We start from the raw sequence: 24086 nt of genomic DNA on the forward strand, positions 1-24086 counted from the left end.
TTGGGGGGGTCCAGACCAAGTGGAGAAGATAGCATGGATTTATACCTACCTGAGCAGAGGATGCAACTATGCCCACCTGAACAGCCAAACTGGGGAGCACCTCCATGAAGAAATTACAGTGTGAGCTGCCTTGCCTGGTCTATAGGTGCCACTATGCTCAGCAGCAATCGTATCCAGTCAGCCTGCCGTTGCTTTGATGCTGAGGGCATGGCATGTCCTCTCCCAGCACCCTCCACAGACAATTACAACTTTGTGGGGCCACCTAAAATGTGCTTAAATGAGATATACAAGCGCCCCTCTCTGCCACGGGTCAGTGGGCACCGGAAAGGGCAGAGCAGCCCTGTGAAAATTCCTTTTTTTCATGTAAGCTGAGCTACACTGTAAGGGTACGGTTGCTGCAGCAATTGGATTGACTGGCTGCATTTATCCAAGGGGTGCTAAAAAAAGCCACAGAGCAGCTAGGAAAATGTCCACGTCTTCTCCTTCCCACCTGGAGCAGGTATCCTCCAGGGATGTGTCAGTGGCACTTCCAGGGGGCTGTGGCCCATCCCATATAACGAGCTAAAGGCACTGTTGCAGCTGGTATTAGCCAACGTCACGCTGTTGTCACACATCAGAAACTCTCCCTCTCTCCTTCGGTCCTGTATTTGTGGCTTCTCATTGCACTTCATGGTACATTTTGTGCCTATTTTCTTGCAGAGATGACTCATGTGATGGAACGTCATGTTTCTCAGTGAGTGATGGCAGTAATTGAATAATTTTAATGCCTCTGATGCCAAATTTTTTCAAACACATTTTTGTTTTGTGTGTAGTTTCCAAGTAGACTGTGATCTCACTATTTTTTCTATTTTAATTCATGTTTAAAGTTCTTAAATCCAGATTCAATGAAAAGGCTGAAGCTGTCATGTGCTTTAAAAATTCAACTTCAGTTACTGATTTTCTTTTTCCTGGAGTTTATAACGTTTCAGGTATATTTGAGTGATGATTTCTTTGGTTCTTCCTTGTATTTAAACTGTAACATATGCGTTTTAGAAGGCTTTCTAAACCCCAAGATTTTCTAAAATTTTTCCTAGGTAAGTCTTGCCTTTTTTTTTTTTTTTTTTAATTCAGTGTGTTTAATGTGGGGGCTATTCAATACAGTATTTTTGTTCTTTCCATGGTTTAGATGATGTTCAAGGAATTCAGAGAAGAATAAATCTTCCCATTTCATAAGATGTTAGCATTTCATTCTGTACCTATTAAAAAATAGGTACACGGGAGATGTATTGAAGTCAGTGAGGCATAAGCAAAGTATCTCTCTCACAGTTGTGCTTAACAGTTTTGAAACCATCAGTCCATCATTTCATGCTCCTGAACTTAAGAGAAACTTCTAAATTGAATTTTTACAAAGCAAATACACTGAGTTAGTGATGTTAATATATCTTGAGTGGCCTGTCAGGAGAGCAGCAGAGCAGGCAAGTGATAGTCTGAGGGGCATTGCACCATTTACCTTAAACATGCAACTACTAATGCCCAGGCAAGGTGTATGATTTTGCCTGCACATCCTATACAGCACATGGAAAGAAATTACATCCTCCAGGAGGTAACAAAAAAACAGGGGCCAAGCTTCTGCCTCCTTGCAGCACAGAAAATGCCAGAGAGGAGAGAGAGCAGAGCTCGCAGCAGGCAGGGAGCTCCCTGGAGCACCCAGGGTTGCTCTGAGCTTAGGTGTGGGTTCCATGCTCCTGGGGAATAGGTGGAGGTATGGGTGGCCACAGATCTCCACTGCAAGGCTTGGGCAGCTGTGGAGGTTCCTTCCCTTGCTAATGCCACATCTTGGAAAGGTTTCAAGTGTTCAGGCTCTTCATGACCATCATAATTTTCTGCAGGGAGCCTTTCCTGGGTGCTGCTGTGTGTGTTGCACCACTTGGGGTGATTCCAGCAGCCTCGCAGCCAGGAGGAGGTGGATCTCCCCAAGCCTGAGGATGGGTTCACCTTACTTTGGTGTCTGCTTGGTGGGGCAGTCCCATTGATGGGCTTCTGGCACTGCCGTGCCTGACTCTGTGTCTAGCCTACAGAGAACTCTGCTTTCTTCTCCTCTGGCACTCTGTCCTTTTCCTTGAGGCACTCTCCTTGTTGAGGCTCTGCAGATGGAGTGGACGCGGGATGCTCAAGTTTATGCTTATTTACTTACTTTTATTACTATATCCTTTTTGAGCACATACTCAAGTTGAAGCCTTTATTCCCATTCTGAACCCAGATCACACCTGTGTTTGACTAAGACATAGCATTTTAGAAATGGCATCACAAAATGGAGAATTTACAGTAATGTGCTCTCAGGTTTCATCACTCTTTGTATTAAATGTATGTGCCATCTTTCTTATTTTAGGGAATTTTCTTTTAGCTTCCCACCACCGTTGCTTATTATGGTTTTCTCTGCTTGTTGCACCTTCCTCTTCTTTCCTTACTCTCTTTCATGTTCCTTAATTCCTTCTAAAATTTTTCATCCCTTTTTTTCCCCTTTCTTGCTTTTTGTCTTGTAAGAGCAGTCACAGATGAGCATCAAACAGCTGTATGAGTTCTAGTAACTGTTTTTATCTCTGGAGATTTTAAACTTTGTCAGAATATCCTGGTAATATGCTGATTGAAATTCCCCTCTGAAGTCTCAATTTTATACATACTGTTGTTTCCCCTACGCCTCTTCGCAGACAGATACTTAGTGATGTTTTTGTTTAACCTCCAGAGAAGACACAAAATGGAAACAAGCAAGTAACAAGCGTTTCCAAATCCCAGTGCTATAAATCTGTTTTGTTTCCTTTCTGCTTGCAAAAGTGGCAAATTATTTATTTTATTATCTGGTATCACACCAATAACAAGAGGAGTCTGTTCCATGCAGTCCAATTATGAAAAATTGCCTGAGATAAAATGACTCACAGTGGACCTGTTTGTCATGGCCCTGTTGCAAGGAAATATTTACCTGCCTGAAGTGACGAAAATTTACACTCATGCTGGCAGCTGAAAGCATCCAATCAGAAAAAAAAAAAAAAAGTCAGATAAAATGTTGGTCAGTCCCAGTTGTTTGGACCATTTGGTTGATGCGTGGAACCTAGTTTGACCCCAGCTGTGGAATTTGTTAAACTTTGGCAAGGGGTAGAGTTTAGGGCATTGGGATGGGTTGGAGGGTCCCCATAATTCCTTTCCAAACTGCTTTTCTGAAAAGCTGAAAGCAAGTTTGTCCATGTAACTCAAATGTTTTCTGTCCAGATGTGAGAATGAATTGGCTCGAGTGGATTTGATTCTTCTGGGCTTGGTATTTCTGTTGGTTAGTAGTAAATTCGCTAAATAACTGCATCATTCCCCAGACATGTGTGAACTGTTGGTGTAAAGGAAGTATTAGCAATGTATGTCAGTAATAAGATTACTGCCTCAGTTATGTCATTTGGTTATATCCAGTTCCAAATAGCTGGATCTTCTCTTGTGCAGCATTAAAAATGGAAGTATCTGGAAGAAGCAGATATCAGACTTCTTTTCCAGAAAGCCGTGTAGCAGAGGATTACATATTTTTCCATGTTATCACAAAAAGTCACTAATGTTTCAGTGTCCATTAGAAGTGCACAGCCTGCTAAGCCTTCAGGCTTTAGGAATGGCTGATGAAACTCATGGATCGCATTCAGCAGACTTTCATATCAGAGTGGAAATGCTCTGCACATACGTACATGGGCATATAGTAAAGTATATAGAGAGAAGGACTATGTCAGTCAGCAGCTGCTTCAAAACACTCTGTCCCACCCTGACCTCACTCCTGTGACTCCCACAAGCCATGGGGTGGGTTCGTTTTCTGCATCCTTTGGGCTGCTGGCGTGGGCTCAGGGTTGCCCTGGCTGGTCGTCCTGTGCAGAGAGGGAAGGTCGTTTGCAAAGGCACAAAATCAGGAGCCTGTGTCATCGGTTAGGGCCTGATCCACAGCTGGAAATGAAGAGCATTTCTCTTGGTTCAGCAGGATGTCAATTAAGATTTAACACTCAGTCACTGAGGAAAAAAATTTTCATCATGTTTATGTGACGTGGGGGATAAGGCTGTCGTTTTAGATGCAGGACAAGTGTATGGGCTTTCTGTTCACCTGAACAGTGGCACACGCAAGTAGCCCTGAGGGTGACGTACATCGTGCTCCACTCCCCAGCCCAGCCCCGCTGCCTGCTGATGACTGTGCAGCCATTCCAGGTAGTGAGCATGGAAAGAGAGCAAGGCCCTTGCATTACCAGGGCTTTCACTAAAAGCAAAGCAAGTTTGCTTGGCTTTCTTCTCTCCCATTTGTCAGTTAGTATGTTCTTGGGAGAGAAAGTACTTTACTTCCAGCTCAGGTGGTTAATGTTAATGATTAATAGTGGAGAGACATGCAGATGGCTTACCAGGACAGGCTGCTGTGGTGATTAATGACGAGACAAGCTCTGTCAAAACTATGGCGGTGGGAATCACATATACGTGTTTATGTATTTATATGTACTATATTTGTGTGTGTCTATGCGTGTATGTTGCTGGAAGTTCATACTAAAAATATCTTCTTTGAAGTCAGAAAATTGCCTTTTTTGTCGTCTTTGTGTCTTAGAGAACAGCAGTAGACACATTCCATCCTCCTGAAAAATTCATGTTTGTTCTGGGAATTTCTTTGGCCTCCAGGCAGCACATTTAGAAATGTACTTTTACAAGAAAGGCAGGGAAGATTTGCAGAGCCACCGCTGAGCATTGCAGAGCTTCCTGCCCTGAGATGGTCCTCTTCCCCCCAGCTTACCTCCACGAGCCCTGACTGCCTGCTCTGCTCAGGCCAGCCTTTGCCTTGCTGTGGCACAGAGGGCTTTGCTGGAGGGGAAGCCCTGACATTTGATGCAACCCGGTCAGGATGGTTTGCCATGTGCTGTGGTTTGCCACATTCTGTGGCAGGAGAAAAAAAAATTAAAAAAGAATAAAATAAAAAGAATAAAATAATTCCTGCTCTGCAAATTGTAAACCTGCTTTGAGGTAGATAGAAGTCTCACAGCCTGTGAGGATGAAGACAAGGCTGGCTAATGAAAGCAAGAGCATGCAGCTAGCAGAGATAATTATTGCCTGGAGCAATTCTAAATCAATGGAATGATAAAAACAAATAACTGTGTTTCAGCAGTGATGGAGTGCCTTCAGGGTGCCTCTGGGTCTGGAGGATGGCCAGCAGCCCAGGAGGGTGTCCACCTCGGAGGAATCACTGCAGGGAGCTTCATATTTGGGAGTCTCACCAGGATGAAGCAGCAGGGCTGACTGAGATGCTGGGAGTTGCATTGCCATTATCAGGCTGATGCCTTCTCCTGCGCCAAGAGCTCATGACAAGGCCATTACAGAACATAAATGAAGATGCTTTTCCTCTGGTTTGGTTTTATGAGGAGAACCTTTCCGAGAAAAATGACCACTTTCTGTACCTTTCTCCAACCCAGGGTGCTAGAATAGCAATCTGACCACTTCAGTCACCAGGAGAAGTTTTGGGGTAGTGATGTGCTATCCCACATCAGTCTGGTTTTCAAAGGCAAGAGACTATGCATTTTCATTGTCCATTGGTCTTTCCTTTCATTCAGTCTCTCCTTCCCAACAAACATAAAGAAATTTCAGTTCTGATGGACAGATCTCAAAGATGATGTGTTCCTATGGATATCATGGCACTTGACCTTTATCCACTCTCTGGGTAGAGGACAGACACCAATTAATGTCTCTGCATAGTGACAGGCTGCAGTGAGAGCTCAAGTATATTTGTAGCTTGGTACCGGCTCAGCACTTGCTGTCCTTTCTGCTACTGACAGGCAGGAGTGTGGTGAGGATATAAGGATGTTACTGGGATGTGACAGTGGTGTGCTGGCTGGAGACTGTTGGGAGGCAGGGCACTCTGGAAAGCCAGGACTTGTTAATTCTGTTGCCCAATGACAAGATGGATGCATTTTACTCACAAAACACTTAAAAACAATGAGCTGGAAAAGTAAAACAGAGTTATATATAATAACAAGAAAGTTCTATATTTGCAGTGAAGCTGTTAACAGGTGATGTGCAAGGCTATTTCCTTCTTGGAGGTCACAAACTTTTACACATTCCATTAATTATCAACCCAACATTTTTCCTTCAGGGGTACCACAAAGGGCTTTACAGAAAAATGGTGGGCACCCCTCCTTTGCTTTACTCAGGTGGCCAAAAATGGCCAGAAACAATGGGATGGGGACAGGGTGGTTTTTACATGGGACAGGCAGCCCCATTTCCAGCTAGATGGATTGCCGCTCTGGGCTGAAGGCATTGAGTAGTTGTGGTAACCTTGGTGGTGGGGCAGAGACCGCTCTAAAATCCGTCTTTCCTGATAGATTCTGCAGGGAAGGGGAACCCCCACTGGTTCTCATCTTGGGATGGCTTTTGGACACCTCCAGGTTGACTGAACAGCCCCAGGTGGGTGCTGTCCTGGTGGGGCAGGACTGTAGTACCTAGTGCCAGCCCCATCCTACCCTCGTCTCTTCAGAGTGGTGGATCTGGTAGGGCTGCTGTGTGCTCTGGGTTATGACTCTCAACATGTCTAACCCATGCAGGGAAACAGAAATCCATGTTACTGCTTTGTGCAGAGGTACGAGGAAGTTCTTCAGGATTTCAGGGAACCCTTTGAAATACTGCTGTGAGACAGCCAAGGTCTGTCAAGCAGAGCTGTCTTACAGAACATGGTGGAATGCAGGGTGGAGCTGATCAAATTTTGATTTCAAGGGTTTCAAACACATATTGCCTGGGCCATTGCAATCCCCTCCTATGAATATACACACGGAGGTAAAGGCGTTGCTTAATGGTTTATGAAACTGTTATTCAGAAATGCTCCAGACAGCACAGAGATCCCCCAGTTCTGTGGTTCTGAACTGCTGTCAAGGGGGAGAAAAGGTTATTGAGAGAAAATTGCCTGTGTGGAAGTGAACCCTTCTGCATTCTCTCAGAATACTACTCTTGCTCTTCCCCACTACTTCTTCATTGGTACCCAGGGTGCCTTCCAACAGTGGCTGCACATGACAGGCCAAGCTTTTCATGGCACTGTGTCACTGGTGTAAGGCTGTGCTCTCCTAATGTCCACAGCACTTGCACAGACCTACCCGTGTTCATTTTTATCCAGGCAGCTGGGTATCATTTTCGTGAAACTGTGCAAGGCCTGCCATGCTAGCCACAAGAGCCTGATGGCGGGCTCGAGGCAAGCCAGCTCTGGGCTGCTGCCTGAAGTCTTGAGCTGGTCCTCTCTTGGCCACTGGTGCCAGGGGTGTCTGTGCAGCTCCTGAGTGGACAGGACGGTGGACTGGCTCAAAACTAGCCTTAAAATCCCCTTGGTTTGTAAGCTGATCTGACTTGCTGTAACACCTTGCTCCAGGTATTTCCTACCAGCCTTCGCCATCTCCGTTCTGCTCTGGCATGGCTGCAGTGTTAGCAAGTATCAAACTTAACCTGTGTTAGGGCAGGCTGGGGTGCGGGTCATGCAGAGACTAAAATTACAGCTGTGCTGTACAGTTACCGCTGCTGTCTCCTCTTTGCATCTATTTTTTTTTTCCTGTGCATCAGCTGCATGAAGTATTCAGTATTCCTGGCTATGGTGTCTAGGGAGATGGCTTTCTCAGGTCAGAAGGTGTTTTTTCCTTATTTGCATAAATATAAATACTTTATAAGATTTAGATAAATATAAAGATTAAAGCCAGATGTAAATGAAAAAAATTAGAACCTTCTTGGACTGGGGTCCTTCAAGTAAGAGAAAAACATTTTTGAATAATTACAAAGAGTGGCATTTCTCGACACTTGTTGGGTTTGACCAAGAGTTTGTCCAAGGCAGCATTCCTTGGAGCAGCAGTGTACTGACATGTTTGAAGCCTTGCACGAGGTTCTGCTGTAATTCTCTCTGATATTCCCATAAGTAGCTGTACGTGTTTGCAGTGCTGGTTGTGATCAGTGCAGCTTGATTCCTGTCTGGCTGATTTCCTCCTCTGTGTAAACTTTGCTTTCCATGAATCCTCATGAGTTTCCAGGTCTGCTTTCCATGAGAATCTGTGTGACCGTAACTGTATTATTTGCTTATTTGAGAGAAGCAAACACAGCTGGAACAAATTCATTTTTTTTAATCAGCATGAGTATTTGTGAAAATATTTTCAGTCATGTTCCTCTGCTCTGACTTTTCTGACTGATACTTGCACAGAGATGTGGAAAAAAATCCATTTTACTCTTTTGATAAGGCCACTACATGTCTCAGCTTCTAATTGTGATAAAAAATCTCCTTTGACAGGCCTGCCAATTTAAAAGTCAACCTCAGTTTATTGAAATGAAAGAAAGGAATTGAACTTCAGTTCTCCCCGAGAATCATTCTTATATCCCAAGCACACATTAGTTCTGGATCTCTGTGGAATACAATAGGAGAGAGGTTATTGAATTGAAGTTTCAAGCACAGAAGCAGAGCTCTGGCCAATTATATTTTGCCCGGGCTGAAATTGGACTAGTCAAAAAAAAGGATATCAAACCGCAAACCAATGTGATGCAGAATCAAATCTCTTCTGAGATGAAATGCTTCTCTCTCTGGAAAGGTGAGGGAAGTGATGCTGTATTTTTGTCTTTAATATCTGTCTGCTCTTCATGCCTTGCTTCCTGACTTTGCCTCCTTTTTCTATCATAATCTCTATTGTGTGACTGCTTAGAATTCAGTGACAGTACCGAGTACTAGATGTCAGAGTTCTTTTGCCTTATAATTACTTTGCTTGTTGAGGGTGTGTTGGACTTTAGATGTGAAAGCTCAAACCATGTGCTCCTTCAGGATGCCATGAGGTCAGTCCCCAAGCAGTTACCAACACAGGACAGGGGAGGAGAGACTGCCTACAAGATGTGCTGTTTGCTGCAGTGAGACAAGGCTTCATGATCAGCTGTTGCGCAGTTAGTGCTGACTTCCCATTATATTCCCGTTCCTGCTGGAAGGGCACTTCTGCTTTATGCTTTGTATGAGATGTCGAGCTACAATTTTCTTCAAATACTTAATTTTGTCACAAATTTTACTACTTTTGCTTCCCTTCACATCATACCTTCCCCCAGGCATCCTGTGCACCTCTACACAAGACTCAAATGCACCATCTGGGAAGCAGTCTGTAGGTGGCTGTGGAACCCACATGTATAGCTATTAGCTTCGAGATGCTAATGCCTGCATTAATCATCAGATTGACTCCCTTGTGTTGCATTTTTCAAGAAAGTCTAAATTGCTTAATTTGTCTAATTATTTACAGTCCCATTTATACAATTTTTTCTTTCACAAATGATTTCTTCTGATGCAAAGTAAATGACTCAGTTTTTACAGACCTTTGGGTATGGTGCCATCTGTATTTCTGTTATCTCAGGAAATTTTCATTTTGTGATTCTATTCATGGACACACCACAAATGTGAAATACGTGATGCAAGAAGTCATCACTGGGTCAAAACTAACAAGATACAGGCAACCTCAACATGCTGAGATAAAAAATTCTGAAAAAAATGACTCAGTGACTTGCAAAAGCAACTCAGAGAGAATATCTTTGCTCTTTGTATCAGGCAACTGTGAATTCATATAGCACAAGTTCTCTACAAGTAGTATTTGCTTATCCAAATCGCATACAAAGCTAATATGTCTGGGTAGTTTATACGTTGTTTAAAAATTTATTTCAGGGTTCCATTAACTGAGTGATTTTGGATGGACTCAATGCCGAGAGCCCAATGTTCACACTATGGACATTTCAAGGAGCTTTACTTCAGACTAGCTCTAGTCTGTTCTCATGGATTGAAAAGCCACTAGCAGTTGAAGCCTGCTTTCTAACTCACCTTCAGCCAGAAGGAGACCAGATGCATGGTCTGCTATTACTCAGTAACAGAAATCAAAGCATGGTTAAGTAGGGGTCATCAGGACATTTTCCTTCAAAAGCAGGCCCTTGATTTAAACCAAAATGCTACTGCAGATGCACCTAGATACTGCTAGTAATGACAACTGCAACAAAATTTTCTGTCAAAACCATTTCTTCAGGGAATGTGAGTTCAGATCAAATTAAACGACTTAGTGAAAGTGTCTCCTTTTACAAAAAACATCATTCTCCTTTTCTGTCAGAGGTTTTGACAGAATTCAACTCACACTTTTTCTGGTGGCTCCAGCCGAGGCCATCAAGCATCTTCCTGCTGTGGCCGGGCAGGACATCAGCCAGCACATGGGGGTCAGGATCCAGCATGGGCATGGCTGCAGCAAAGCTGTGGTGTAGCAGAGGCCAAGAGCATGGGCTCAGCTCAAGAGCAGGTCCAGAGAAGATCGGTGACCCTGGCCCAGACTTTAAGAGCCCTTTTACCCAGGCCACCAGCTCAGCTGGCCTTGACCCCAGGCTGCCAAACCCCCACAAAGAGGGGGGAGAGCGAGCAGGACCCCGACATGTGTAGCGTAATTCCAAATACCCATCTTAAAAGTCAAATACTTTGCTTACACTGATCAGTGAGGTAGAGATTTTCAAAATTGCAACGGTACGGATCTCCCACTTGGCAGCTTCATGCATTATTGCCTTAATTTGGAAGGATCTTAACTGCAGTGGGACAAATGTCACATACTGCCCTGGAAAAGGCTGCATATTACATCAAGGAATACTGTTGCGGGGGAGCTCGTATTAATATGCTTTCCAAAAGAAAACTCCCATTTTGAGAGTCTACATGTCAGGAAATACTGGAGACTTCAGCCCTGAGAGCTGGAGGTTCTTCATGGGTGATGGACACAAGGCAGCGATAAGGTAGCATCATGACAGAGTCACTTTTTTTCTGTGGTTTTGCACTGAACAATAAAAAGAATGAGTTGATAGGCTACAAAGAAGGTGGCCAGGGTGCAGTTTGGACTTACTTGTTTCTGTGGACTGAGTTTACTATTTTATACACAAAATTACTTGCCTGGGGCATGCAGGGAGCCTTAAAAGTCAGGGAGCAATGGGAGAAGTTTCTCAGACTCCTGTGATTGTTAGAAAATAACATAAAACTGATCTTCTGTAAACTCTAGTCAGCTGGGAAGGTAGTTGATCAAGATTGCTTACCAAAACAGCAAGATTTTGTTTGGAACAAATAATGAAATTAAAAATGTAAGTTGTCTGTTTTGTCTTCTCACCCTTTATATTAAACTTGGGTAACATTTTTCAGTTAGGGATGTGATTTTTTTTAAGATAAGAAAGAAACTTCTGTTTTAAGGGGGCATAAAAGAGAAAATAAAAACAGTAACAGCTCATGACTGACTCTAGAAATTGAAGTTTTCAAACCAGTTACCGCAAGATCTGCAATGAAGCTGTGAGGAGCAACATTGATGGACAAGAAACAGGACATGATGGTCTTCTAAATTAGCTCAGCTGCCCTGCATTAGAGCACAAGCCTTTGCCATCAACTATTAGCAGGAATTTCTAACCAGAATAAATGGGGCATGCTTATTTCTTTCAGCATCTTAATTAGTTACAATGCCCTCTTCCTAAAGATGTTACAGGATCCTAAACAGCCTCTGAGCCAGGAAATTTGTTGTCTCATATCCTGAATCCCTGGGACAAGATGCTGAGCAGATTCAGCCAGTGCAACATTAAACGTTAAACACCATGGGCTTTTTACAATGCTGGTGGGCACATGTACAGAAGTTTTTTTCTAATATTGAAGGAAGATTGATGAATCACCTTTGGTCCCGAGCCTTGGAAAAAGTGCTAAACGGTGAATAAAACTTCGGGCATCTTTAGGACACAGGGATAGCATGCCCCCTATACAGGTAAGGAGCAAGGTGCAGCAGGGCTATGCTGGGTGTATGTTAAAAACCAAACATCGCAGGGAACAGGCATACAGCTTGGCTAAAAGGGGGAAGACGTTTGGGCTGCAATGTTGGGGTGGCCAGGAGGAGAGCCGAATGCGGAGGAGCGCCATGGCAGTGCTCTGTGTGGTAGGTTTGCGACTGCTCTAGCCGTAAGCGGTCAGAAACTGGTGCAAAACCTGCCCAGCCCATAATCTGGGTGCATGCATACTGCTGTAAAAAGGGTTTGCATGCGTTTTAATGACCATAAACACTGCTTTTTAGCTAGGTCTGTTTACAGACCAGAACAAAGTGCATATCAAAGCCAGGAGAAGGTGGCCCAGGAGAAGGAAGGGCCATTCCTGCCTCTGTCGGAGAGAGCAAGCCGTGCACTGGCCGATGCAGTCAATACTTTTAGCAGCTCAAGAGGATTAAAGCGAACTCATTGGATTTGTCACTTGCAGAGCTTTATTCAGCAGTCACATTTCATTTCCCGGCTCTCACTGCCTGTAACCTAATTTCTACATCTGTATGGGGTGTGTGGAAAGCGGGGAGGAGTGTGGGGAAGCATCAGACTCGGAAAGAGGCACTGTCAATTTAAATATTATTTAAACTCTTGGGGCTGAAACGACAACAGGGCAGTGCAGTGAATAACACAAGGACCAACGCTCCCTGGTTACAGTGCTCCCCTTCCCTGCCTTGCTCCCTTTTCTGAGATGTGACCTGCTATTTTGTTCCATCTGCTTTACAGATGAGAGTGGAGCTGCTGCCTCAGCCGTCTCCCCCTGCCCAGATAGCCCTACCTCCTGTCCATTTTCTCTGCTGTGAGAGCTGTGGGCTTCTCAGCCTCAGCTGGTGTTTACAGTCCCCCTGCTCATGCCCCCCACATCTCCCAGCATCATTCATGTGCTGGCTCTGCCCCTGCACCTACCCTTGCCCCCCCCCCCCCCGGTGGGGATCAAGCCTTTCAAGTTTATGAAAGTGTTTTTCTTCTCTGCGGTTATCTCTTAGCCAAGTTATCCAGATTTAATTGCTTTAATTGTTCTTCAAATCCTTCCAGACACCCAAGTCATTATTGTTTGATTTTTGTTTTTAATTGCTTCCAATTTGTCGATGTTTTAGCTTGGTTTTGTGCTGCAGGCATGCCCAGAGGCCTCAGAGCTAGCGAAGACTTTTCTGATCTTGCAGCTGGGCTTGGCTGGGCCAGGCACTGGGTGCACCAGACGATGCCCCCTCAGCCCAGCTGCTGTGGCTGGTGCAGAGCAAAGGCTGACGTGCCGCCAGCTTAACGGCTGGGGGAACAGGTGAAAGCTAAAGGGGAGTTTGGTCTGCAGCTAAAATGGTGATGCAGGGGAGACTGCCCCCCAAACAGGATGTTCCTTGAGATCCGCCGAGTGTCCCCAGCTCCCGGTGATGCCAGGATCAAATCTAGGGCTGCTGTTCTTCCACGTGCAGATGCTAGGAAGTGCTCGGAATGAATGATTTGAATCGTCTTATGACACATTGCAGTTCATGAAACATTCAGGGTTTTTTTAAGCTTTCAGTCCCAAAGCCATATTATTTGTTCTGAGTTTACTTTTTATTTGAGTTTTTATTTGATGAGGTTTGACTATGGAGCTTCATACTTTTTGTTGTCAGTACTCCCCAAATTGTAAATTAAAGTGCAACCTCAGCCTGCACAGAAAGGATGGAAACACTTAACATGTAGTGAGAGGCACGTCCTTGCAGAACAGGAAAGACATGGAGCGAGCACTTCTTCTTTTACATTTCTTTCCTTGCAACTTTTAATTTATTAAATATTAATAATTTATTGCATCTGGAAATTGACATTAGGTAGAAGAAATAGAATCAATTTTTAATAAATATGAGCAATAAATAAAACATTTAATAAATTATGCATGGCAAAAGATTACTGAAAGATTAAATAATGATCTTGTATACATACTCAAGCTATTATTTATTAATAGCTTTTTGCAGTGCAGTATTCATGACACTCAGGGAAAGTACAGTTTCACCTGAAAAGGAAGCCAGGAAAGAGGGGAGATGCAGGTTTCCATCTTTGTACCTCAGTGGCTTTCAGATCAAATGTCTTGCATTGACGAGGGAAGGAAAATGTTTCCTTTCCTTCATCCTAGCCCTGGAAACTCTGTGTGCCCCAAACCCCAGTTTTTCCTACCCGCCTGCTGCCAGGCCAGGATTTCTTCAGGCTAACTCTTGTGATCCTGTTACTCCCTCCTAAAATGTGTAACATAAAAAATAATTTAAAAAAAGGTGGTGAAAAAGCCAGTGCCAGTCAATTTTGTACTTCAGAATTTGGTTTTTAGCCATCTCAATACATTGCTTTTTCCGAGGCCACCTGTCCATGCATGTGGCTGTATCAAACCTTCTCTATTAGATCTGGTTACCCAGGGGCTAAGCTCTCTTATGAGGCAATAGATTTACTAGACATAAACAATATATATTTGCAACTAAACTTGTTTCTTACTGCAAACGTTTGGCTTTCAGCAAAAAGGATGCAAATACAGTTCAGCGGAACCTCCCCCCCCCCCTCGAAAAGTGCTTTCTGTTGTACAGAAAAAAAGATTTTGGTTTCTAAAACTGAAATGATCATTCTGAAAGCAGATTTATATATCTGTTAATACATATCTGATACAAAATATGGGCAAAAATAATTCATTTAATTTTTGGTTAGTTTTCATATATGTAGGCTGATTTTGTTGACAGAGACCAAAGGAGTAGGAGTAAAATAATCCCACTGATTATTTTTTGTTTGTTTGTTTGTTTTTCAGGAGTAATTGTGTGTCAAGAAATTGTGTACCTTTCTAATAAAATTTTCAGATTCCAATTGCTTAACTATGTGTTGTTTTCTGTGTCTCACTGTAGTGCTGAGCGACAAAACAGTCTGCAGCAGCAGATTGGGACCTGCTTTGGGCCTCCCAGAAAGTGGCCATGTCTGCCTGCAGTCTGGCACTTGGTTGCCTTCCACTCAGAATCAGCCCAGTGATAAATATAACTACTAATTATATTTTAACCTACATATTTTTTCTTTTTTTCTCCTTTTTTTTTTTTTTTTTGTTCATTATGTGTTCCTTCTTAGAGTATTTAATTGCCAGTGGAAGGCTTAAAGGAGGTGTTTTATGCAGTCCCTGTTTAAGAGCCCAGCAATCAGTAATATTGCTTTGATATCTCAGTGGAAAAAAAAAGGTTAAACAACACAAAGGGCAATTGATGGCTAAACCTGACTAGCCTGTTTCTAAATGACACCAAGCCACACGTTGCTTTCACATGGTGTCAGGGTGAAGGGAAGCTCTTTGGTGTCGAGTGTGCCCTCCTGCTCTACCCAGATGAAGGCTCAGCTGGAGCAGCATCGCAAACAAAAGACCAGGGACTGATCCCGCTTTGCCTGGTCTCACACACGCTTTAATGCAAGTGGAATTTAATGGCTGTCTCTCTGCATTTCCCATCAGAGGGGTGGACAGGATTACATGTATAAAATCAGATTATGAGCCTGGATGCAATAATATGTAAGAGGGGGACCTGGGGAATTGGACCCTGCGTCAGAAGCTTGCCGCGTTGATGATTCTGGGATTGCTCACTGGCTGAAAAAAAATCTCCCTGCAGTCTTTTTTGTTCCCAGCCCATTATTATTATCCCAAAGGAAACCAAAGTATGTTTTTTGAGAGGCAGAGAGATTATTTCCCAGCCTGTTCAGGCTCCACACTGCTGCTGCCAATGTTACTGAGTACACAGCTCGCTCACATCAAAATTAAGCAGATGACTGTGTTGAACTTGCGAATGGACATGGCTAAGACTGTGCAGTGCTGGCCATATTGACTGCAGCTTTCTGTTGAAATACAATGTCAGTCTCTTAAACAAGTGTCTGGAAGTGATTGCCCCGGGGCACCTGCCAGACAATTTCAATAATGCTTCTTCTGGGAAGAAAAATGAAGAACAAGTAGGTGCACGAAGAGTCATTTTGCCTTTTTCCTTCACTGCCAGTAACGCTTAGCTCTGATCCATCCCTAGTAGGGACCTGGCGCTACAGTGTGTGTCTGATTGACAGAGCCACAGTGCTTTACTCAGTCCTGCCTGCAGTTTTCTTTATGCCGTAAGATTTGATTTCTGCTCTGTGAGCAAGCACACCGAAACACAAAGCCTGAGAATCGGCTTCCTGGTCTTGAGGCAGCCTTTGTCCAAACCTAAATGTGAATTTTGAAAATAAGGCCTATTTTTGTTATGGATTGGCCCCAGATTCTGTGAGCAGCTGGAAGGACTAAGCAGCCACCCGGAGACCCTCTGGGCTAAGTCTAAGGGAGCTCAGCAGCTTGAGACCACTCCTAAGGATTGGGTAGAAATGGTATCACGTGCTGACTCGATCCTGCAGGCTCTGGAGGACCCAGAAGCTGCATCTCCTGGGAAGGTTGCCAGCAGCACCATCTCCTTCCCCTTCCTACAACTGTCAGCTGAGGAACAGAGCTGAGAGGGCAGCAACACGTGCTGTGAAACCTGAAAGTGGTTTACATCAACATCTGGAGTTTTCCACCGGGAACAGTGATGTTACTAGGTTGTAAACATATATCGCAGATGACATTTAGAGTAGGGATGGCTGCTGAGGAAAGGAGGTGTTTAAAACCCCTCTTATAATTTCTGGTTTTTTCCATCTGTATATGAAAGAATTATAGATGCGAAGTGAGATGCAGGGAAAATGATAAACCTAGCAACTGTAAAATGACCATTGACATTAACAACTGTACTTTTATACTCTTGGCAACACAAAACATCTTCTTACATTATATATAATGTAATATTTAATTCCCCAAGGTAGGATCTTTTGATAGGAAGCACTACAGCATGAGAGCTGAAGTAATGACATCTGTTAAGAGTTCACCTTCCTACACTGCAAAAAGAAGTTAAAAGGGTGCTGTGGGAGAGCATAAACAAATGTGTTTATTTGGGCATGTGTAGGTTCAAAGACAGAGAGACTAGTTCTGTGTGAGAGAACATTTGATGGTTTAAAAGCCGTTTCCAAAATGTGGCGTGACACCTTACCCTCACTTAAGGCAATGGGCATTTTGACTCGAATGGACGAAGGACTTTGCTTCTGGTGCTACTTAGATCCCCAGTAAAAGACGCAGCTGTGTTTAGCTTTACTTGCCAGCCTTCAGCTATGAGAATACTTGCAAAACCAATTTTTTTTTTCTTTTTCATTTTATAGATGGAGGGAGACTGTATTATGCTACTGTTGCAACATGAAAGCACATTTCTCCTAGGACAGATACTCAGGGACCAACAGCAGCAGTGTTTCTTACTGTTTAAAAGATTTATTTTGAGATTACCGGCTATGATAACTTTGCAAGGCAGTTCGATTCCTGAAGACCATCCTAGTTTAAAAGTGAAGCTGGTAAATAAAAAATGCAGTTGAGTATATCTTAGGTTAAAGTCTCAGCAAGCATGCTGTATGTAGGAAGCTGAAGAAGGATTCAAACTTACAAATTTTGCATGAGAGGGTTGAATTATTCATGCACTGAATCAGTAAATGAGGTTACGATGCCAGGGGTTCATATGCCCTCACATGAGAATTATAATCAATGGTTATTATAAATCTTTCTGGGTTTGTTCAAGGGTAAGGCAGCTTAGCATCTTTTTAAAACTTCAGTTTTTGTGATGAGATGCTAAAGTTTGCCCTTCTGGAAGCTATCAAATAGTCACAGGAATGATCAGGAAGATTTTCAGAGGTGACAATTGGTTGTGATATGTGGGTATTGAAAGCTTCTCAAGGGCAGAGTATTTGGAGGGGCTTACAAGCTGCATTGTCCTCGGGTCATGGAGAACATCCCATGGCTTGGCTTGCAGTAGCAGCCTGTTCACACTCAAGTTGCCTGAGTTACAACTTTCTGGTCTGAAATGTCCATTTCCCACCACAATCTTAGTTTTCACTCAGAAGTTCAGCCTGGCTCGTGTCGTGGTTTCCCCCTCGTGATCAGCAGTCTCATGAGAGGTGAAAAGCCAGAAGGCAGAGGAAAAGAAGGGAAATAAAGATGTCTGGTACTTTCGATAAGCTTTAGGGGTGGAGGTGGGTGCCAGAGCTGCTGTTGCAGGTATATGATTTTTTTCACAAGGAACCCAGATCCTGAAGTTAAAAAAGAAATGACAATGAGGTATGAATGAGAAAAAAATAAAAAAACTATTTGTGTCACTTTCCACTGTGGGATGAAAGGTTACACTGAGCTCTGTAGCCCATACTGGCCACATCCTCACTTCTGAATCTTCTCCTGATCAGTCTCTGGCCACATAGCCATGTCCAAGCACTGATGCCAAGGGCTTGCCTACAGGAGGGCAGCACATGCGTCCAAGTACATGTTGCTGTTCCCATTTGACGTCACCAAGTCCATTAGATAACACTGTTTCTGCAGTAAACCCGTATCAGCCAGCTGTGATTTAAGGAGCTTTACTCTCGTTTTGCTGTGACTACTGCTTGTGGGTGTAAGTGTCTCCATTCCCTGGAAACATGTGTGGGGATGTCTGGGCTTAGGCACTTGGTCAGGCAGTGCAACTGTCCGCAGCTGGACTCCAAATCAATGGTGGTATTTGTGTGACTGTTCTGCTTCAGGCTTTGCCTAGATCATGGTGGTGGTGTCTCCTGTCACCTTTTTTAAGGTGAAACATTAGTTAAATGTTTCTGTGTGGTGATTGTCAGCTTGTGTTTCTGTTCTGCTTCTGTTTGCAAGCACTGATGCAGACACCATTAAATTATAAAACAGGCAAGGTTTAGAAATGGAGGGATTTTAATGTGTTAAGAGAAAGGCACTTTACTGATAGTAGTTTTGAAGAGCATGCCATTCATGTGAGTTACATAGAGAAAAATAAATTGCTACTATAAAATGCAGAAGGCTAAAAGGTGCTTTTAGTCCAGAAATCAGATTCACGTAAAGGAATATTACCCTTTAGTTGTCTGTGCCAAGTCTTTGTCCTTGTATTCATTTTACTGAAGGGATGAGGCATTAGCTAGTGAACCTGAGCCTGGAGACTTTGCCAGTCTCATCCATCAACAGCAGCAGATACATGATAGGGTGAGAGCAGCTCAGGAAAGTAGTTTGCAGGCTGAGTACAGGCACCCTGACATGTGGGCTGGGTTTCAGTCTGGGATTGACAGTAGTGTAGGAACCTATGTTCAAGGGCAGGGACATCTAAGTCCTGGTACGGTCAGTGGGAGTCCAGCTGATGTACATGGTTGTACGTACATGTATGTACATACAGATGAGCGGCTGGAGAGTGTCTATTTCAGGATATACTGACCCCAGGGGCTGGCTCTCCACAGGCTATGGTGAGACCTTAAATAGCCAGTATGCCTGCAGGAACCTATTTGTGTATTCTTGAGCTCCATGAGTCCCGTGTCTGTGATTCGAATGTGATTTGTTACTCTCCCTTGCCATCTGGGCTGGAGCTGTGTCCTGCAGCCTGTTTCACTGCATGGAGAATGCTGGATCCCAACTGCTGCGTGCAGTCAGTTTGTGAGTAAGAATAGACTCAAGAGACACTGCTGGCAAGATCTCTGCTCCTGGGTATTGTGAAAGGCACACGGGCTCTTCATGTCTTAAACAGCTCCAGTTATTGCCCTGGCAAACAACTTTTCTTCCTTTCCTGCTTAGGAACAGAGCATCTAATGATGCACATCTTCTAAACCTGTATCCCAAGAAGGCAAAGCTCTGGCCGGTCCCGCCTCACTCCAATGTGGAGGTGGCACATGCAATGGCATGGGCAGGAGGCTCACTGCCTGGATCTTGTGGGCAGGCTTTATTCCTTTTTGTCTTCAGAGGTGGAGGTCCAAGTACTCTGTATTTATACAGCTTGCGGCAGAAACACAGTACGAACAAATGTGTGTGGGTGTCTCTGCTCTCTTGTCTCACAACAAACTAACTGTTATGGTCATCTTTATGCAAGCAGCAGCTTTGCTCTCTGTCTTACCACACCTGAGATGCTGTGCAGTCTGTCGGGAAGTAGGTGTGAATTTTGTCAGTGGCCTTAGTGAGTTTTGGACTGTTCTCTTTCTCCTGATGCTCACAACTTTGGTAAGAAAGTTTCTTTGCAGGTGAAAGAATAACTCATTTTCCATTTTTGCCTCTGTTCATGTCTTGGCAGTGGCTTGCATTGGTTTTCACTGATGTGGGTGGTCTAGTTGCTTCTTTTTCCTTTACTACTTCTTACCTTTAAGGGAAAACAAAAAGCTGACATACAAACATCATGACAGAGGTTTTAAATGAAGAGGGAGTTCATAGATGAATAGGTCAGTAGATAATTACATGCAACAATTCCAACACAGTTTGCCTTGTGAATTGACTAACATTACTTGTGGGAGGGAGAGAGGGCTAAGGGGAAAGGAAGGCAGATGCACAGTCAGGCAGGAATTTGGACAATGGATGAGACAGTTCAGGAGAGATCAAGTAATGTCAGTCAAACTACTTCTGAAAGCTGCGGTGGAGTTGGTGTGATTCATAGCTGATGAAGATAGAGTTGAGAACGAGGTGACAACTCACCTTTCTGCTGATGCACAGATGGCTGAAAGTGATACATGCCTCATGCCTTTCTGTCTATTGCCATTAAGCACCAGGAATAGCTTTGGGAGCAGGTATCTCATTTTCTGGCAGTGAGTGTACAGGCAGGAAGGATAGAAAGGGAGCAGAGGTATGGAACACGTTACTATGAAAAGCTTCTCAAAAACCACAGGATGTCTGCAGCTTATGTGTGAGTCCTTGTGGTCTTTGTTCTCCTGGAATTGATATATGTTGACCCGAAATGGCTAGACTTTCAACTCCAAAGCTGCTCTCAGTAGCAGTTAAGTACACACTCATACTCCAGTTATCTGTGTCAGAAGAAGCTGGAGAAATAGCTGTGGGTGCAGAACCTCCACTGCACAGCCAGTAACTGATCACAAGCGATAAGCAGAACGGGAGAACATCAAAAGCCCTGATGCAAAGACTGAAACTTGGTAGCTGTGCAGGGCTCTTCAAAATGCTTCTGAACTTTTCAGGAGTGCTTCAGAAGACTGCAGCTTCAACCAGCATGCTACATTTTTTGGGATTCAGAAATCATGATCAACATTGGAAAAATAGAAAAGGTGCCCCATCTTTTGTGTTATTCATAGTCAGCCTGGCAGGGGTAAAGAACTAGGTATCAGAGCACCTTTGTGTGTTAACCTTTGCATCAATGTGAGGCTGAAACATGTTCTTCTGAGCCCTCATCATCACAATGTCCAAGTGTCTCTGGGAAGCAATTTATAGCAAATAAATCCTCAAAGAAGCACTCTAATCATCTGTTGCAGATGGGGAACTGAGGCAAAAAGACTCAATGATTTAATGAAGTTCATGGAGTGGATGTAAATCCTGGAATTGAAGCTTAGATTGACTAAGGATAATTCACACATCTACATCCGTGTGTTAGTTCAGCTCAGAAGTACACTTCTGAGTGAACCTTCTGCTCATCCCCACATCCAGGGACTTGGTTGCCATCAAGGAATCATATTGGATTGCACGGGCTGTACTCCTTTCACGTGGACAGAACCAGGAGTGTGTGTTCCTGCTGTTGGTGAGTGTCCAGTCCACAGGACCAGAATAAAGCTGGGCTGAAGAAAGCACCCAAAACATGAATCTGCTCCTCCTGCATCTGCACTGTTTGCTAATGGAGACAGTCTCAGTGTCCCCAGCTCCCCTAGCACCAACTCCCTAAGCTCAGCCTTTGAGGATGAAAGGCACGTCAGACATAATGGGATCACCGTGAAATACAACAGTTTCCCCTCAACTAATGGCTGGTTGTTGGAAGCACAGTTTGTCCCATGCCTTTGATCTTGCGCAGGGATCACCAGCAAGCAAGCCTGCATGCAAAGAGCACCAGTGCCGTTCCTGCCAGAGCACGGGCTTCATGCTAGCAGCTATGCAGAACCAGCTGATCAAGTGAATTTGCTTGACTAGAGCTTAAACCATGGAGTACACAAATGAAATTAGAGTATGTTTCCTGGGTAAATGCTGTTTGATCAATATGCAAACCAAGGCTCTGGTGAGTTAATAGGATGTAGAAAGCTGATTGGGTTTGGGTAGCTTGGAGCTGAAGTCAAGTAGTCTGTTTTTTAGCCATGTTTCTGACAATGAACATTTGGTAAAAAGAAAACACAACCAAATTCCACTGATACATTTTTGAGTATTTTAGCATGCCATATCCAGGTATGATATGCTAGGTAACATATATAGGACATGATAGACCCCTGAGGAAAGAAAAACGTGGTATTTCAACTATCTCCTTGATATTGCTTACCTTGTCTCTTTCTTAAGTCCTGTTGAGTGAATGGTGAATAAAGCAGAATGCATAAGAGCACAGCTGCTCTGTGTTTGGTGGAGTGGTGGTATACACTGTCCCTGTATCTCTTCTGTATAAAGTTTATGAGCAGGCATGGGGTGGGGCGAGAAGAATTAGCTGTCATTGGGCTGGAGTTGAAATCTACTGGGAGTTGCAGCTTTACTTGTCCCGCTCATCATTTTTTCTTCATTTGTAGTGGGACTGCATGATCAGGAAAATAGCTGATGTGTATTTGCTAAGCAGCAGCTGCAAGGAAAAGAAAGTGCCTGCCTAGAGCCAAAGTGACTCTTTTCTGCAGCCAAAACGTCAGCGTTAACAAAGGGAATAAGGTTTCCAAAGCCAGACTGCAAAATTAAGGCCTCACTGACAACCTTGGCGAGGTTCCTGCTGACTTCAGGAAAACTGACTTTCACCCAAATCTTCTGATACAAATGGGAACTTCTTGAGCAGAGTATTTAATACTGGCTGTGCCTCTGTTGAGTAGACTTTCAGACCACCAGATTATGTTCTTTATTTGTCTGTCAGCTACTGCTGTAATTTGTGTCCACAACTTCAATTTTATTGTGGTTTAAGCCTGTCCATGCAGCAGTGTTAATAGCATTTCTGGGAGAGAAGCCACAGTAAGTCTGTCTGTCTGAAAGGCTCCTCGCAGTACACTGAAAATGCTGTGCCCTGTGATGCAAAGTGCTGGTCTTGTGCAAACATGCTGTGCTGGTTCAGTTATTCAAGAAATGCTGACAAGCTGATGTTTACGCAAGGAGAACATGTGCTGGACTGGGTATCCTCTACTCTTCCGCTCTAGCATGAAGTCAGAGTATAAGCATGATACCAGCATGAACCCCATCCCATACGCTGACAGATTTGATAGAAATGCCTTTCTGAGTTCGCTTCCAATCAGGGTCAAATCTGAATTGCAAAATCAGTACAAATCTGAAAAACTGCATTACACTGCTGGTCCACCACTGTGTCCAAGGATCATGGCACCAGGACAATAGCTGACATGAACAAGAAGCTGCTGGTGGCTTCTCTTATCTTCCTCCTTTTTTCCAATGTTTTTATTCTTTTCTCCTGTTTTGCTACCACTAACAGCAGTTGCTGACTTTGTCCCCTTAGCACATTCTCAACTAATTGCCCTTAAGTAATTGTCCTGTTGAATTTATGTAAGAATTTAAAATTAAGACATTAGCATCCTACCAGTCCCTCAGTAGATTACCTGTCAGTGCACAGAGGTGTCATTGCAATCAATTCCAGTGCACAAATAGTTGCATTACCCCTGAACAAATGTGCAAACAGTTTGACTAGAGGAGAGCACAGATGTGGTGCCCTTTTGTTTTTTCGCTTAAATTTTTGCTGCCATTCAAAGCTAACCTAATTTGCAGAAGCCTGCTGAGGGCAGAGGTGTGTATTACTGTAGGGACATACATCATTACAGGGACTCCAGCAATTCCAGCAGTACCTCTGGAAGCATCTTGTATTAAAAGCTCTTTTATACATGATAAGTAACATATTCCACTGCACCTTTACAAGTCAGGGAGCTTTCCTTTCGATTTTGACAAATGGGTAGGAGGAAAGTGCAAAAATATTGACTAGAACTGCTTTAAGTCCTCCTTAGTTGCAAGCTTTATAATAAGGTGACAAGAAAGCACAAAGCATTTAGTCATCTCAGTGCTCATGTCCAAGTACTACAGCACATTAAAGCACTTGGGATCATCCAGTGAGGACTGGTTAAGCCAAAACCCCTCTCTCATCATGGAGTTTGTTTTGTACTTTCATTAAATGAATAGCAAATGGTCTCTGTGCAACTTTCAGCACAAGAGCAGATTCCTGGCTGGGTACCAAACTGTAATCACAACACAAGCTATACTCAAGGTCTCTTGCCTGCCTTCTGCTGCTTTGCCTCCCCCCAAGAAAGAAGCCCTGTAGCAGAACATCACCTTACCCTCTTGCGTT

This window comes from Falco cherrug, chromosome 6 (assembly GCF_023634085.1).
Source record: "Falco cherrug isolate bFalChe1 chromosome 6, bFalChe1.pri, whole genome shotgun sequence".
Taxonomy (NCBI): domain Eukaryota; kingdom Metazoa; phylum Chordata; class Aves; order Falconiformes; family Falconidae; genus Falco; species Falco cherrug.